Consider the following 19,361-nt stretch of genomic DNA (forward strand, 5'->3'; position numbering starts at 1 on the left):
GGTCACTTTTTTGTTTATACCCCGTTGATTTGACAAAGTCATACTTGTCATACTGTCACTTCATACTCTGTGTAAAGAGGGTGTCAAAGTAAAAAGTGACCCCGTTCGTTTGACAACAATTGGTATCAACAATTGGTATCAAACCATTGGAGTTTCAGTGTATTTCAAAAGTAGAAATCGTCGCTGTCGTGCTAACTTTTCGTACGTGCATTTTGGGCCAAATTGAGTTAAAAACACCACTTTGTGCAGCACACAATGCTTCGCCTTTTGACCTTCAAAGATCCCCAAAATTCGATTTCAATCCTGAGATATTCAACAAATACTGAAAAAAAACTCCAATCTTGTCGTGCCATCTTGACACAGCCTGAAAATTGATGTAAGCGCGACAATTGGTCAAACGGATTTCAGGTCAGAACGCGTTAGGCGCTGGAACGAGCTTGACTACCGTAAATATTTTCAGCTATAACTCGGGACTCCAGCAACCAAATTCAACCAAACTTCAAGACGATGCACAGAATGATCAACCACACAAAACGTGTTTGTCATTGTTTACATTGCGTGCCCTCGTTTTTGTTTATTCAAGGTCAAACATTAAAACGCGTTTTTCTCGGAACGTCAAAAAGCAACGTACGACAATTCAGCAAGACTCTCGAACCAAAGGTCGTCAGTTCAAAACCCAGGGTGGATGGGAACATTGTTTCGAGTAGGAATCATGAATAGAGAACAATGATCATGCTATAGACCGGAAATTGATTTAATCGCATTTTTTAAAACTTTTGAATATTGTTGAATAATGTCCTTAACATTTAATAAAATCAAAGGGAAATACAACAAGGCCACTTTTAAACCAACTGAGCAAATCCATTCAACTCCCCAATCATCATTGTCGATCCCGACGGCGACACATTTTAAATCCAACCTAAAAAGACTTGCCTCATCATCATCAGTAACCTTGTAAGTGCGAACGCATCACACGCAGATTGCGGGGATTTGCTGATTTTTCTACTTCGAACGTGCACTCAGTTGCATTCTGCACCACGCCGCGTTCAGACTGGCTGACATCCGGAACCTGGTTCCGATTAATTGGAAACTCCACTTCGTAACTTAAGATTTGATGGGACTCCTCGCGATAAAACTGATTTTTATTGCGGCTTTTCAAGTGAGTAGGCGTTCAAAAGAAAAGTGATTAAGAGTGGAAAAACGATTGGGTTTCAAGTTTTTTGCCATATCTGAGGGAAAACTCGAAAAAAGAAGATTCAACTATCCAGAAATAGAAACGCAATCTTAATCTAAAGTGGAAACAAAAACGCAAAGAAGAAAGTATCGCACTCAAGTCCGAATTTAGCGCCAAGAAAGGGAAAAAACAACAAAAGTGAACAAGAAAAAAAAACGGAAGAAGTAAAAAAGCAAAACAAAACAGTGGAGAAGCGTGGTTATTTATGGACTTATTTAGTAGCGTGGTGCCAAAAATAAACGAATTGGCTTCTTCGGAGTTGGAAGACTTTAAATTGCAGTTTTAAAACTGATTTGATGAGTTTGATTGCACTTGTGAGGGGGGAAATTTGATGGGAAAGTGCGTTACACGCACTTACGTGCGTCAAGAAGAACCCCGAACGCTGGTTCAACGACTGTGTGGGTGGAAAATGTGTTTTCTGCGAGAAGAAGGTGTGTTCCGTGGATATTGATCTAATTTTAATGACTTTGCAATGCTAAACCGCTGCACACGTGGACGAACATGTGAAGGTAAGGATGTGGTGATGAAACGACAAAAAACAACAATTTGCAGACTGCGTGGCGATGAACGAGTGTTGAAACTTGCAAGTATATCTTACAGGAAAGTGTTGGTTTAGAAACTAGAAAGGTCAAATTAAACTTTTCAGCTGTAAATTTATCAAAAACTTCAGTTCCGGTTCGGGCGATTAAGATGTACTTATAGAAATCGAAAGATTTAGTAATTGAAAAATGCCTATGTACCGTAAATCGGGTTTGAACTTATAATAGTTTAATTTATTTTCCAATTATAAACGGAAACTGGTAACATAGTTGTTAAATCTTTTTATAGTCCAGACTTGATTATCCGAAGGCATTGCAAAAATTTGATAGTCAATGTTAAGCTTGAAATTAATAAAATCTGCTAAAAAGATAATTATAATCAATTCTAAAATTTTAGGAAAATATTTATATTTAATGTATAAAGTGATTAACAGATAAGCTTTAAAAAGGTAGTCATGCGCAAACTAAACTGTCAAACTTTCTGAGCGTTTTTCTTGAAACAACGAGTTGATTTATGAGCGCCACGATATCTCGAGATGGGATATGGACCAAATTGGCTGAAATTTCGAATGAGAACTCTCAAGACATATCCCGTATACATGACGAAGCTCGATTTTAAAGTTTGTTTAAAAAATACTATTGAAATCTGAAACTGACGATTTTTTAATATGAAAAACGTTAAATGTTGTCTTTTATTAAAATAATTTTTTTTTTTAAATCAGCCTTCATCATGCACATGAGACCGGTAAAACGAGTCTTCTCCAATATTTTGAGACGATATCCTTTTCGTCGATTTTTTTCTGTTTCTGGCCTTTTTTTTGATTTGGGAATCAATTTTGAAATTGGCGACCTCTGGAAAAAATGCGGTTGTATCTAATTCATCATTTGAATGAAAGGTTCATTATCTTGAAGAACAACTGAGTCAAGTTAATTTTACTTAATAAAAAAGCAAAGCAATCCTTTTGAACGACCCCCGGGTTTTTGTGGTCTCTGTTGAAAGTTTTTACACATTTCTAGACGTCCGAAGATTATGTGTGGTAAGTCACTCAAAACCTCTTTTACGCTAATGAACCGACATTTTACTTCCCCATCCGATAGAAGGCGTGATCAGGCAAATCTCGTCTGGAAAAATGCCACTGGGTCCGTCTGGAACTGAACCCAGGCCATACTGGGGTTTGGAGGCTATCACGCTAACCACTGAGCCACCGGACCCGGACATATGAGCAATTCTCTTCGAAATCGTTCTTTTTTATTAAATTTTAATTTTTGTACTTTTTAATCGGACTGAAACTTTGTTGGTGCCTTCGGTATGCCCAAAGAAGCCATTTTGCATCATTAGTTTGTCCATATAATTTTCCATACAAATTTGGCAGCTGGCCATACAAAAATGATGTATGAAAATTCAAAAATCTGTATCTTTTGAAGGAATTTTTTGATCGATTTGGTGTCTTCGGCAAAGTTGTAGGTATGGATAAGGACTACACTGAAAAAAAAATGATACACGGTTAAAAAAATTTTGGTGATTTTTTATTTAACTTTTTGTCACTAAAACTTGATTTGCAAAAAAACACTATTTTTAATTTTTTTTATTTTATGATGTGTTTCAGAGGACATCATATGCCAACTTTTCAGAAATGTCCAGGTTGTGCAAAAAATCTTTGAACGAGTTATAATTTTTTTGAATCAATACTGATTTTTTCAAAAAATAGAAATATTGGTCGCAGAAATTTGTCAACTTCATTTTTCGATCAAATCAAATCAAATCAAATTTTCAATCGAAAAGTACTTTAGTGAAATTTTGATAAAATGCATCGTTTTCAAGTTATAGCCATTTTAAGGTATTTTTTTTGAAAATAGTCGCAGTTTTTATTTTTTTTAATTAGTGCACATGTTTGCCCACTTTTGAAAAAAACATATTTTTGAAAAGCTGAGAAAATTCTCTATATTTTACATTTTTGAACTTTGTTGATACGACTCTTAGTTGCTGAGATATTGCCATGCAAAGGTTTAAAAGCAGGAAAATTGATGTTTCCTAAGTCCCACCCAAACAACACACGATTTTCAAATGTCGATATCTCAGCAACTTATGATCCGATTTTCAATGTTAAAATATGAAACATTCGTTAAATTTTCCGATCTTTTCGAAAAAAATATTTTAAAATTTTTTGAACCAAGACTAACATTTTAAAAGGGCGTAATATTGAATGCTCATTTTCACAATATTTAACATTTAACAACAAGTCTTTTAATGAACATTGTTTGAAATTTCAGCTTTTCAAAAATATTATTTGCAAGTTGCTTCATTCACTTTTTTGAATGTAGGAAATATAGTTTTTGAATTTCAGCCTAAACATGCATATTACTTGAAAATGGGTGCACTTTATAAATAAAATTTTGTATTTGTTTACAATCGCAATTTTTTTCTTCTGAAAAAATTATACTATGTTCCACGTTTGAAAAAAAAATATTTTTCAAAAAAACATAAATTTAGTATCAGAGTTAGCGTCATCCTAAACTCCAGGGCAGAAGATGCATTTTTTAATTCCCTTAAGCATTTTAAAAGAAATGAAAAGGGTTGAAAAATTACGCATTTAAGGAATTAAACTTTTGGTTTCCTTATTTATTCAATTTTCTTTACCCAAAACAATGAACAGAAATATTAAAAAAAAATTATGCATGATTTAAGAACAGTTTTAAAGCATTAACAAATATTTTCTTGAATTTTGTGAATCTTCGTAAAAAGTAGCTAGCTTGTTTTTATCATCCTATTTTTTTATTTATTTAAAAAAAAATCAGAAATCAAAAACTGACGTTTTTTATATGAAAAACAGAAAAGTATTTTTACCTTTATTTAAATGAAATTTTTGAACATCGGACTTCGTCATGCATATGGGAGCGGCTTGATGAGTCTTCATCAAAATTTTGAGCCTATTTTGTCAAATCAGTGTTTAGATATCGTGGCACCCGTTTTTTGAAACTAGCTTTAAATAGCTATGTCTCGGCAATGATGCAAGCAAATGTTTTTTTTATGCCCTGAAAAGAATTATTGTATTGTGTGCATATAACAAAATCGATGTATCTCAGACAGTTTTCAACCCTTTTGAGTTCCTTAAATTGCAAAATAAAGGGGATTAGTTGTGCCGCCTTCAAAGATGTGACCCCTCCCCCATTAAAGGGGAGACAAAACTGCAAAACTAATTAGTATAAACAAAAACTCAAAAAAATTAAGCCATCAAAATATAATTTGCTGACATTTCTTTCAAATGATATCCAAAATGTATCCAATATTTAAAAATATTTAAAGTACAGTTTTTGAAAAGTATAGAATTTCTTAAAGTTTAATAACTTATGATTGACTCATGAAAAAAATACACCCTGACCCACTGTAGCTCATTATTCCATCGTTCACACTATAGTTAGCTCTCTGCGAGGGTGTACTAACCGACCGACTATTTCCAATCGCTAAATCTATAGGACAGAAAACGCGCCCCTAAAAGTCAACCCCCATTCGGTCCATTAGAGAGAGCCATCTGTGCTTTGTACGTTTTCACAGCTTTGCCACATTTGTTTGGGAATATAATATTGTTGTGAATGAATTATAGCCTTACAGTGTTCCAATACGAATATTCTCATTGTCACTTCACTGTTTAAAATAATATGAAACATTTAGTCTTTAAACAGTAAACTTAAAGTTAAAATTTGATCTAAAACTGACATTATATTAAAATTTTCTCTATCAAATTTTAAAAACCAACATTTTCTGCTGTGCACGAAATCAACAGTCACGGTCCCCAGTCTACTATGGTCATTTTCGCCTCGGCAGACCGCGACTCAATCCTCTTCGGGAATTAAACTTGTGGCGAAGAATTGCTTACTCAGCCAGCCTACTCAGACGCAGACTCTGTTTTCATCAGCATCATCAGAGCAGAGTGGACGACGCGACTAATGTCCTCATCACTGTCACGACGGCGCTGTGAAATGAACCGGTAGTGAGCTGCTGCTTGTTGTCGTGTCACCATATTTGCCGGTATTTTGAGGTTATGTATGATTCTTGTTGAAGAATCAGATTGGCTTTCGCGATAATCGCAAAACTACTACTTCAAAAAGGTTTATTTTGATTAAAACTCACTTTTTGCTTTCAACTATTTCCAAAAAACACACACCTCAAGGGGAATTGATCACAATCGCACGGTGTATTCTTTCTGCGCACTTTTAGTAAATAAAGGTTATTTTTACACCTCTCCCCCCACGCAGGCACACCCGCATGGGATTTATAAGCTTCACGTTTCGGTGTTTTTGGGGAAGCGTGGTGGATAAATCTTTGACCTAATCATTGTCATCAAAAAAATGTCACGCAAATGGATTCACTGGGAATAGATATGGGAGAAAGGGAAATTAAAGTTAGTTAGTGTTTTGCTCAAGGAATTCATTACATAAAAAAACTAAATTTCAACACAAATTTCAATATTTTGGAACAATATTTTTGTTTTTTTTTGTTATGCTACGGTTAAAAAATTGCAAAAAGCAGATTTTTTTATAAATATATATTTTTCTCATGTTTTACGACTTTGGCTTTTAGCTCAAAATTAAAAAATTATAATAAAAAAACTTTAAAGGGGAAACGATTAAAAATGCAAAAAATGCTATAAAATTTATGTTGAATTGTATACAATCGATTGTACTGATTTTTGCCTTCCTCACCTCAATGAGGAAAGGCTATAAAATCCAGGGCTGCGGAGTCGGGTCATGTTTCAAACGACTCCGACTCCGACTCCGGCTCCGGCTTTCAGTTCGAACCGACTCCGACTCCGACTCCAACTCCAGCCTACAAACTCTAGCCGACTCCGACTCCAGCTTTCAACAAATGGTTAGCTCCGACTCCAACTCCGACTCCACATATAATCAAATTTTTCAAAAGTTAGTTGACTATTATTTTGAAAACATTGTTGAATAGGATTATTTAAATACTCTCTAATTGTTATGTTTTTCTCAAGGAGAATAAGTTCGAATCACAAAAGTGAAAAAAAACTTTTCAGGTAACAAGTTTTAAACGTAATTGAAACAGAAATCAAAAAAAATATCTCCAAATATCTCTGTACCGTTTTAAAAATATAGTATTCAAAGTTAAATTTTGTCCGAAAAATTCCGGTTTTTTATTTTTGAAAATAGTGTCCATGATTGTTCATTCCTGAAAATATTTTTATCGAAATGTTCAGAAAATTTCCTACTATTTCGTCTAAGAAGATTTGACCACTTGTTGCTGAGATACAGCGGATAAAAGAAACAGGAAAATTGTTTTTTTTTAAGTCTAACTCAAACGACCCTCCATTTTCTAATGTCTATATATCAGCAGTCCGATTTTCAATGTTGAAAAATGAAACATTCGTGAAATTTTCCGATCTTTTCGGATTTTTTTTTTAATAAATACTAACATTTTAATAGGGCCAAACATTCAGTATTTTTAGAAATGGACAATCATGGACACTATTTTAAAAAGTAAAAAATAACGGATTTTTTCGGCAAAATTTTACTTTGAATGGAGATATATTTACAAAACGGTGTACTTAATCAAAAAATGTGTAAAATACTTTTCGATGGCAAATTCGATTTTACATCAAATATTAGGTGGGTCTCGTGGCGCAGGGGTAGCGGCTTCGGCTACCGATCCCGATGATGCTATGAGACGCGGGTTCGATTCCCGCCTTATCCACTGAGCTTCTATCGGATGGTGAAGTAAAACGTCGGTCCCGGTTTCTCCTGTCTCGTCAGAGGCGCTGGAGCAGAAATCCCACGTTAGAGGAAGGCCATGCCCCGGGGGGCGTAGTGCCAATAGTTTCGTTTCAAATATTAGGCCAGAAAATGTTAAGCACAAGTTTTCAATTTTTACATAAATCACTATTTAAAAAAAAATCATGACTCATCGGCAAAGTTTTGGTCCATACTTCAGTATGGCTTGATGCAGGGTTTTGTCTCCTAAAAAAAACAAAAAAAAAACTCAAAAATTAAAAAAATCCAATTTTCTGAAATTGATTTTTTGTAAATAAAACGTTATTAAAAAATCACTAAATGTTTTCTCCGTGTACCTGTTTTTAACAGTTCTCATCAATATCTACAACTTTGCCGAAGACACCAATGAAAAATATGTCTTGAAAAGTTACAGATTTTCGAATATTTACGTACAATTTTTATATGAACTTCTGCCAAAATTGTATGGAGATTACTATGAGTGAACCAATGACACAAAATGGTTTCTTGTGGGAAGGCCCCCATAAAGTTTGAGTCAAATAGCAAAAAAAAAACAAAGAATAAAAAAGGTTGAAATCGGCCGATTTCGTAGAAATTTGCTCATCTGATAAATCTATTTAAAAAAAAGAAAAAAAATGGCAAAAAATAAGAAGTTTCATGAATTAACCTGCATTATAACATATACTAAACAATAAAAAAAGATAATTTTTGTTGAATTTTAGATAACTCCGACTCCGACTCCGGGTTATCAGAAATTTTCGGCTCCGACTCCGACTCCGACTTCGACTCCAGCTCGTAAAATTTAGCCGACTCCGACTCCGGCTCCGACACCAGCTGTTCGAGTTTTGACGACTCCGACTCCGACTCCGACTCCAGGTCCCCAAAAAGACCCGACTCCACCGACTCCGGCTCCGAATCCGACTCCGACTCCAAAATGAAAAAAATGAACTTCTTAGTTAGACTTCGTAGACCAATTAAAAAATAAGAAGTTTTATGAATTAACCTGCATTATAACAAATTCTAAACAATAAAAAAAGATGATTTTTGTGGAATTTTAGATAACTCCGACTCCGACTCCGACTCCAGGTTATCAGAAATTTTCGGCTCCGACTCCGACTCCGACTCTAGCTCGTAAAATTTAACCGACTCCGACTCCGGCTCCGACTCCAGCTGTTCGAGTTTTGACGACTCCGACTCCGACTCCGACTCCAGGTCCCCAAAAAGACCCGACTCCACCGACTCCGGCTCCGACTCTGACTCCGACTCCACAGCCCTGATAAAATCCCTCGAAAATTGAACTTCTTAGTTAGACCTCGTATAGAGGTGGGCAAAAAATGAGCGAGCCGCTCAAAGAGCCGGTTCAGTGAAAAGAGCGAACGAACCGTGGCTCAGAAAAAAAGAACCGCGGTTCTTTTTAAACTTCGGTCTTTTAAAAGAACCGTTTCAAGATGGCATGATTTATGTTATAAATATAAGTTATTTAATTTTCAAAAAAATAGTATTAAATTTGTTTTTGAGAATTGAAAATGCAATTTCAAATATTTAAATGCTAATAAAAATGTATCTCAAAAGTAAATGATTGTCTAAACAAAATGAAAAAAAAAAAAAAAATCATTGTACAACTGATTGTACACTAAAGTTTAACCAGAATACGATTTTGAGCATTTCAAATTGCATAATTTGTAAAATATTACCAAAAATCTACTGAATAGTTTAGAGATCTTTGAAAAAAAATAAACTTTTTTGTCCGATTAAGCTTTAGCGTTTATTGACTTTATCGTTTAAATCAGAATGTAGAAAAGAGTTCACAGAATATTTTCTTCAAATAAAACATCAGAATTAGTTCAATTCTTGCAGAAATAAACGCAATTAAAAACAATTTTTCCAGCATTCTAGATTTAAGTTTGGATGCCATTCAATTACCCGAAAGTTTAGGTTCGAGTAGAAATCTTGACAAAGAGACCACCAACACCTATGGTTTCCAAGGGCATCTTCTCGTTTTCATTTTTAATTTGTTTTATCAAATAATTTATAAAAGTCCAATGTTAAGAAACCTTTAAAATCACACTATTCATAAAAAACCTTTCTATCCAAACTTTGAAAAAGAGCGAAAGAGCCGTTCAAAAGAGCGGTTCTTTTTAATGAGCGAACGAAAATGAGCAGCTCCTAAAAAAGAGCGGTTTTGCCCACCTCTAACCTCGTAGACCCACCTTCACGTATAGCTATCGACTCAGAATAAAATTCTGAACAAATGTCTATGCGTGTGTATGTGCACCACACGATTATTTCCGTACTGGCTGAATTGATTTGGACCGATTTGGTCTCATTCGATCCATCTTGAGGTTCCACAAGACCCTAGTGAATATTATGAGGTTTAGAAAAGTACTTTAAAAGTCATGCTAAAAAAACGATTTTAGCTAAACTTCGAAATATTGTAAAAAGGGTTTTTTTTTGTAAGAAAACCCGTCATGCTATATATTGTTAGAAAGGTATTTAAAAGACCTTTCCAACGCATTCAAAAGATTGAAGATCTGACAACCCTATCAAAAGTAATGCGTTGTTTATACACTTTTATGAGGCCGGATTTAAAATATGTTGATGAAAAAGTTGTCCAAATCTATCATGCGACCTGTCGTTGGATAGGTAATCAAAATACCTTTCTAAAAAGCCCAAATGATTGAAGATCTGACTACCCTATTAAAAGATATAAGTACTTTAGTGATTTAATACACTTTTTTGAGGTCGGATCTAAGATATTTTGATAAAAAATAAGTGTATAATATATACACTGGTTTGAGGCTGTGTAGTATATTCACTTTATGAATGCGAGGAAGGCACTAACCATCTAAAGGTGGATTAAGTAACGTTTTCAAATGAATTATAGAATTTTTAATGATAATAATACTTTTTGCTTTGTTTTCGTTAACGGGATTCGATTAAGTGAATCATATTAGGTTTATTTTTGCATTTTTAGGTTTTTTTGCGTTATTTGATATTAAGTTTATTTTTGCATTTTTGGGTATAAAAAATAATAAATGTAGGACCAAATATAAAAAAGTTAATGATTAGAAAAAAAGATACAAGTGGTTATGTTACACATTACCAATAAGACAAAGAACTTTGCACAAAAGATTTGAAATGAAATATTTTTTTAATGAAATTTAAGCATGCTAGTCACATACATAATTTGGATTTCATTGGAGTATGTTATTTTGGCTTCTAAATTTCCATTAAACGAGAAAAGTCAAGATACCGGTTCTGAAAGGCGTTTAAAACAAATTCATGACGAGATTCACGATTGCTGATTTTACTTTTTTAATTGCGAAAAATACTTCGCAGCTCAGCCCACAGTAGTAAATTGCGGTAAGCAAATCGGCTCTGACCCATTGATGACAACAATAGCGATGTCACACTATCACGTCACACAAACACACTACCCACACCCACACACACACCGCTCTTTTAGTATACTCTCCGCTACTTCGATGTCCGACGACGGCCTGCGCAAAACGAGATGCGCCAAGAACGAAATTTTTGTAAACTTTCGCATGGCACAGGCAAAAATCTCTCTCGCTGCTCGCCCGCTCAGTCAGTCGTCGTCCACCCGCAAGGCAACATTTAATTTTAATTTTAAGTTCCCTCACGAATAAATTCGTGAACAAAAAATTAACTCAATCACACGCGCGCGCGCCATTTTGCGAGTGCGAAATTCGCGAAACACTATTCGAGTTAAGTCATAATTATTTTTAATTGCAACAACTACAATTACACGCACCCAACCAAAATCGAAATTATCGACTTACGAAAAGTTTAGCAAGTTGTGAAATCACACATCTCCTGTGCAAAGAAAAAAACGAACAGTTACAAAACGAACAGTTACGCACGAGTTTATTTATTTACTTATTTCATACAAAAAACGCAAAAGTTTTAACGAAAAAAAATTCAACGAAGCCCCAAACCCGTTTGGCTGTGTCTTAGTTTTGTTAAGTTACCACAAGTTTCGAAATTCAACGATTCCGTTCGCCCCCTTCGAGTTACGAACATTTTTTTATATTTTTTACAAGAAAAAAAAGTGCGAAGAAAAACTAAAATTTATTGACAGAGTCAAAGTGGAAAAAGAGAAAAGTATCAAAACGTGTGATCAAAGTTTGAGAAGATCAACAGTTGTGCAGAAGAAGAAGGAAATAGTCAAAACCAACAAAAGTAAAGTGAAGAAGAAGAAACCAGAAGTGGGAAAGAAGACCAGTGCTGACAGAAATAGAGTGCGAATCGGCCCCGCGTGCGTAATTTTGTGTAATCCTTCCCGCTCAAAGTGAGAAGTAAGCATAACACCGAGTTCACTAATCAACGCGCAAAGGGGTTAGAATTAGTGTCGCCGAGCATAATCATCAGCTGACATATCGAAGGGAATAAGGGTGTTGAAATTGAAGAACGCGTGCGACACCGTGAGCTCAATTTGCGGCTTATTGCGTGGCGGTAGAAAGGCGGTTTAACGATTTGGTACCGCATAGAAATTGGATCGGTGTAATTGGATTTGTTTACACTCCCGCAAAGTAAAGAGATAAGAAGGTAATCTTCGCGAAAAAAGGGGTGTTAATATTGGCTTAAGGGTTGCCAGTGGCTTAATTACTTAATTCAGAACAAAACAAACAAGTATTAAGTACAAACAATAATAATTGTTTGCCAGATCTCTTCTGAAGATCTATGAAGATAACCTCAGATGGAAATTGAAGTTTGACAGTATCACCGGAAATCGAATTGAAATTTAGTCGCAACCGAAAAAGATGACAGCTATCAAACTTAAATTGGGATGTTATTAAAGATCCGGAGTTTTTTTTTTTTAAAAAGGTCCAATAAACCGGCGTTTTTTGATACCCAGGACTCAAGGCTGTTTCAAAAACACCCAAAAAGCAAGAACCGGAAATTTGGTTTATTGGACCTTTTAAAAAAAAACTCCAGAGATAAGCTTACTCCCCATTCTTAGTAGGATTTTTCTACTTCAATTCCGTTTCCGACTGATACTCTGACTCTGGCTCTGATTCCGAATCTGACTCTGGCGCTGATTCTGACTTTGACTCTTATTCAGATTTTGACTCTGACTCTGATTCTGACTCTGATTCTGACTCTGATTCTGACTCTGATTCTGACTCTGATTCTGACTCTGATTCTGACTCTGATTCTGACTCTGATTCTGACTCTGATTCTGACTCTGATTCTGACTCTGATTCTGACTCTGATTCTGATTCTGATTCTGACTCTGATTCTGACTCTGATTCTGACTCTGATTCTAACTCTGATTCTGACTTTGATTCTGACTCTGATTCTGATTCTGACTCTGACTCTGATTCTGACTCTGATTCTGACTCTGATTCTGACTCTGATTCTGACTCTGATTCTGACTCTGATTCTGACTCTGATTCTGACTCTGACTCTGATTCTGACTCTGACTCTGATTCTGACTCTGATTCTGACTCTGACTCTGACTCTGACTCTGACTCTGACTCTGACTCTGACTCTGACTCTGATTCTGATTCTGACTCTGATTCTGACTCTGAGTCTGACTCTGACTCTGATTCTGAATAAGCAATTTTGAGTCATTGGTTCACCCATAAAATCTTCAAATAGGGGGAGAGGGGGTAATATGCACCCCCGGGGCAAAATGCACCCCCTGCTTTTCTCGGTATTTGAAAGAAGTTACGGGGAAAAAATCATAGAAATTGGAAGCTTAACGTTGCTAAAACATGCTGGAAAAATTTGAGCATCGTAGTATAAAAACAGCTTTATTTATTTGCAAAACTTTAAAATGTTGTGTTTTCATCTAATTTTCATTGAACTTTCATTATGATTTTTGGACAATATAAAAAACATTTATTGTTATTGTAAGTGTTGAGGTGTATAGTTTTTGCCATAATCTTCACAATTCTGTAGATAGATGAGTCCAAAAACATCAAAAAATGCATTTTTTATTAAATTTTCTGCAAAAAACGTGGTCGGGGCAAAATGCACCGCTGTGAAGCTCCTTTGTAAAAACAGCGGTGTCATCTAGTGGTGACTAGTGAAAACTGCTTTTACCCGGTGCATTTTGCCCCATGTTGTGGTGCATTTTGCCCCGTTGTTGTAGTGCATTTTGCCTCAATGTTGTGGTGCATATTGCCCCGCATTATTGTTTGAAATGAATCAAAAATGTTTTTAGAAATTTGATATTTTCGAACAATTTTGAGATGTTTTAAGACTTTTTTCTCATGGATGACGAAGAATAATAGTTGTTTTAGAACATCGAACAAAATTCTTCCACAGTAATGCTGTAATGGTTGAGAAATCACAGTTTTCCCTTAGGGGGTGCATATTACCCCCTGTCCCCCTAATTAATCTGTTCATACAAAAATGGTAGGTACGTAAATTTTCGAAAACCTGTAACTTTTCAAGGATTTTTTTAGTGATTTGGTGTCTTTGGCAATGTTATAAATATTGATGAGGACTCTTCCGAATAAATAGGTACAAATGATGATTTTTTTCACAATTATTAAATTTCCTTAAATCGGTATTTTTTTTTAAATTTGTTTCAGGGCAGGGGTGCCCAACCTTTTTTGGTTGGTAGATCTGATTTTTATGAAGCAGTGGCGGGTCGGAACTAATATTTGATTTTTTTTAAATTCGTTATGCTTTGAATTTCAAAGTTTATGAAAAAATATTTTTTATACTCTTTGATTTCTTGACTTATTTTGAGACATTCTTTAATTTTTTTTAAATGTTTGCAGCGATCTATTTTTGGTATGAATAATTTGATTTTTTATGCTTTTTTTAAAATTCTATATCCCTGAAAAGTTGTTCTTGAAAAATACATAAAATTTTGCTAACTTATTTATTTAAAAAAAAGAAAATTAAAATCAACTCGACGTAAACACAGTTAAAACTGAAAAAAATTAATAATAAATATTACATTTTTTGACAACAGTCCAAGTTTGTTTTCATAAAAAATAATAATTTCTCGAAATGGATATTTGTTATTAACACGGGAGGTTATTTTAAACAGCTTTTGTTCCACGAAAGATTTGACTTCTCTTGTTTTATGTTTTCTTATTTCATTTTTAGTATTTTAATTTTTATTTATCTTGTTTAGTTCATGTTTGTTTTTGGTAGTATTTGGCCTATTCTACCACCTCCTATCATTACATTTTGCCTATCTATTTTTTCATGTTTTTACAGTGACTTTTTTTTTGCTTGTTTTCCAAATTTTGTGCTATAAAATGGCACCATTATCATTTAAATTGTAAAAAATGCGTAGATTCATAGTCTGTGACACTATAAAAATTACTGCATACTTTTTTTTACTTAAAATATAGAAAATTCTAGTAAAAAACACAGCCAAGCTTCAATCTAAATTTTGTCCGAAAAAATCCGGTTTTTTGTTTTTTTTTTTAATGTGTCAATGACTGTTCATTCCTGATTTGGGCAGAAAAATGTTAATTTCTATGTAAAACTATGAAAGACACTCCGAAAGCCAATTTATTCTGGTTTCAATGAAAAAATAAATTGGCGAAACGACTTTTACGATGGATTCGATATAATCATCAAGAAACAAGAATAGTCTTGAAGCATATTTTTCAAAATAATAGAAATTGCTAAAAAATATCGTTGCGCAAAGTTTGGATAACAATTTCAAACAGTTTTTTAAGTTTTAGGGGCATATTGAGGAAGGCTCACAATTTGGTTACAAAAATCCCACTGAATACTTTTAAGATCATCAAATCAAATGCAATTAAAATCAAAGCAAAATCACCAATCGCCACTTCCACTCCATGTTACAATGACGTGTTTATTTGAAAGTAGGGGGAAAAAAAGCCGGCTTTCGCATTTCCAGGGAGCAGCTCGAGCGCGCGTCATCGTGCAAATTTGGTGCAAATCAAACCATGACCGAGCGAACGATTTTCCTCCGGTTGGGAGTGGTGGTCAATAAATCATCGGAAAACTCCCACCACGCGCGCTTGTTCATCCACGGAAATGTGCAACCAAAAATTAATCTCTCCGGGGGCACTTTTGTGGCGTGACCGAGTGTGATCTTTTGGAGGGATACATCTTCTAGTTTGATTTGGTTTCACTTTTAATTTTCAGTTGATTGATTTATTACATTTAATGTAAAGTTTGATTTTTTTTCAATCCGCTTATAGAGAGATTTTCAGAGATTTCAGAAATCTCAAGACTTTTAAGCGTACAGGAAACGCTAATCACTCTTTCCACTCAAACGGAAATTTTTGATTCACGACCTTGGCGCGAGCGCTAGACATGACGAGTGTGTTGCTGCTTCAGATGAAAATTGTGTTTTGGTTTTCCCTCACTTTCCACGCAGTGGGCGCCATTACAAGCCGTTGCTAGTTCATCTCTTTTTTGAAAGAGAACATTGTATGCGTGCGATTCGGTTTTCGGTGGCAGACAACCCATTTTCCTCAAAAGCAAAAATGATGTCAGGAAAAAAGGTGTGACGTCAGCAATAATAGGGGCGTCTACCTTAATCTAACTATGTTTCCAGAACCATTTGTATCATTAGTTTTATGACATTTGGTGCAAATTAAACTATTTGTAGAATATGTTGAATAAAAAAAGACAATAATAGGGTCACCTACCCTGTACTTTTCCTATGCCGGCATTCCTTCGGGTTCTAGGACAAGACACAACTGTTTGCGCTGCCGGGGTGAGGATGTTGACTTTACTGCCGACAATGAAAATAAAAATACCTACAACAACCCATGATGACGATGTTGAATGAACTTCGCGGTGTCCTACCCCCCTCGGTCTAAAAGTTGGTTTCTTTCGGAATGATTTCATTACACTTTTGTTTGTGCGAAAATCGATGCCCCAGACATTGACCAAACTTGCGGCGTGGGACCTAGTTTTGGTTTACATTTAATTGGTTAAGTTAGTTTAAGAATGTAGTTTTGATGGGTCAAACTTAGTCTTTGGCTTGATGAAGAATCATTGCAACTTTTTGGAGCAGCTGTGGCTGACTGGTTACGGTGTTCACTTTGTAAGCGAATGGTTCTGGGTTCGATTCCCATCTGCTCCCAACGAGAAAGTTAAGAACACATATATTTGAAATGATGAATATGAACGAAAATCTAAGTCGCTTGAGGCGGGGTTCGATCCCCCGTCCTTTGGATTGGTAAGCAAAAATGCTAACCACTAGGCCATGACGACTTGGTGAGCTACGACTGGAATTAGGAATACTGTTACAGAGAGCGAGTTGTGGCGCTATAACCATGGCAAATAGTGTCCAGGGCATTCGTGGAAATACAATGTCCCATCCCAGAGGGTCCCGGAGTACCAAAACTTATTTGCATGGTGCTCCCAACGAATACAACCAAAATCTCGGAGCGTATGGTGGTGTGTCCCCACGCTTCTTCCTCCCCTGTCGATTCAGAATTGTGTTGTTGTTCGAACATTCAGTGCTCAAACTCAACCCAATTACGAATCATCTCTGCGATACGGCTTTACGCAGTAGGCCTGGCCGCTTTAACGCTTGTGATGTTTCAATGCATTCTAATGCAATGGCGCACTGCAAATGTTAATAAATGACAAGAAGGGTGCTAGGCGTCATCTAACCTAAGGCACTCTCCAGGATCCCTTCGAAAGATTGGCTGCGTTAGGGTCTGATTAGATTAGATTAGATGATGAAGAATCATTGCAACTTTCATTTTAATACTTTTGTTGTGTCAACTTTACTTCTCTTGTTTTATGCTTTCGTCATTCACTTTTAGTATGCACTTTTCTTGTACACTCAAACCCCGATGGTTTGACACCAACTGTTGTCAAACGAACGGGGCCAATTTTTAGTTTGACACCCCTTTTACACGGAGCTCACACACACTATCAATCGTTTGTTTTGATAGTGTGCGTGAGCGCCGTGTAAAAAGTGACAGTTCGTCACTTTTTAGATTGACTTTGACCAACCAACGGGGTACAAACTAAAAAAAGTGTCAAACGAAAAAGTGACCAACCACTGGGGGTTTATTTATGCGTATTTTATAAACATCAATCATTATGTTTTGCATATTTGCGTTTTCTAAATTATTTTTAATATTGTTTATAGAATTTGTTATGTTATAATATGAAACTATTAGCTGCAAGTCGCAAGTGTGTCAAACATAATCTGGGACAAAAATTACAAAAACATAGGCTAAGCTGACCAAGAAAAAAAATCTTAAGACATTGGAAAAGTCATATGAAACAAGTAAAATCATCAACCCATGATATTATGTAATTAAAAAAATATAACTAGTTTATAAATCGATTTTTGTTTAGACATTTGACCTGTTGGGGTAATACATAAATAAAGAAGAAACACACACTTAATGAATTTTTGTTGAACCTATAAAAAAAAATAAAAACACTTCTGAATTCATCTTAAAGCTTTTTTCAATGATATTGTTATTGCTTATACTCTTGAATACGTTTTTACAAACGATAAATTGTCATGATACTCGATATTTTTCTCGACTTTGATTTTTGTTTTGTCGTGAATGGCTATTTTGACGTTTTCCGACTTCCACGGTTGCAACAAAAAGACCGTTCTAATTTTAAAAATCTTATCTTGGTAGCATTTTTAGTTTAAATGGTTTAGATAGGTTTTTAAAACCTCAAACTAATTTTCTTTGAAAGACTTTGAAAGGAATGTTTTGAATGGTTCCGTCTCTTTGGAATGCTTTTGTAGAGAATTTAAGGATCCCACCAAGCGGTCCTTTGTTCAGAGTTTATTGAAAAGGTCTTTGTGTTCAACGATTGATCGTACGATGCTTCCAGAAGTCATTTGCATCAAAATATCTAGTGTATAATTATCAATTAAGTGCTCATAACGTTTGATAGGATCGCCAGATCTGCAATATTTTGAGCCAACATCGCTTTTCCTTCTTCATGGTTTTGATCGCAGCAACCGGTGCGCGAGGTTGAATTTTTTTTTTTTTTTTTTTTTTTTTCGCTCCGCGTCATTTTTCCCAACTTTGGAATTTTTGGTATTGAAGAAAAAGTGAATTTTGTTATAGTCGTCGGGAAGTGTAACGGTTTTATAACATCCGGCCTGGATGGATCGCGGTGCTGGAGGAGGCCGGTTCAGTCAAGGACGTGTGCTCGTTCCAGGGTGGCTGTCGAAACTTCCCGGAAGAGCAGGGTGGTGATTTGTTCGACCGGGAAATAGACAACAACCGGAAGCATGCTGGACCTGGCCCGAATTGGGAAGGTGGCGAGCGCAGAGAGCAAAGCGGTCTTCGGTCATAGCGTGAACGGTCCCCGTCAAGGTCAAGGTTTTTCGCGAGCGAAAAAGAATCGGAGCCGTGGCAAGTTCGCTTAGAGGTGGAAAAGGAAGCAAGCGGAAGCAGCCCAGGCGGTAACCGGCATATTTCGCCTCGTGCTTTCCATAGCAAATCTGGTGTCTGCAGTTGTTACAAGCCTCCTGAAGACGTTTGAAAAGAAGCTATCTGGTGAGCCCGTTCTTTTTATGAGACAACCATTCTTTCATATATTCTGACATACGCACACATCATTCAAGACAACCACGCCAAATTATTACTATAAAGGAGCTGCCGTAGCTGACTGGTTACGTTGTTCGCTTTGTAAGCGAATGGTCCTGGGTTCGATTCCCATCTGCTCCCAATGAGAAAGTTTATGAAATATAAATTGAAGCTCTGAACATGAACGAAAAATCAAAGTTGCTCGAGTCGGGGTTCGATCCCCCGTCCTTTGGATTGTTAAGAAAAAATGCAAAACACTATGCCATCACGGCTTGGTGAGCTACGACTGGAATTAAGAACACTGATACCACTAAAACTATATACACAGAAAAAAAAAATCGGGTA

Source organism: Culex pipiens, chromosome 3 (assembly GCF_016801865.2).
Source record: "Culex pipiens pallens isolate TS chromosome 3, TS_CPP_V2, whole genome shotgun sequence".
Lineage (NCBI taxonomy): Eukaryota > Metazoa > Arthropoda > Insecta > Diptera > Culicidae > Culex > Culex pipiens.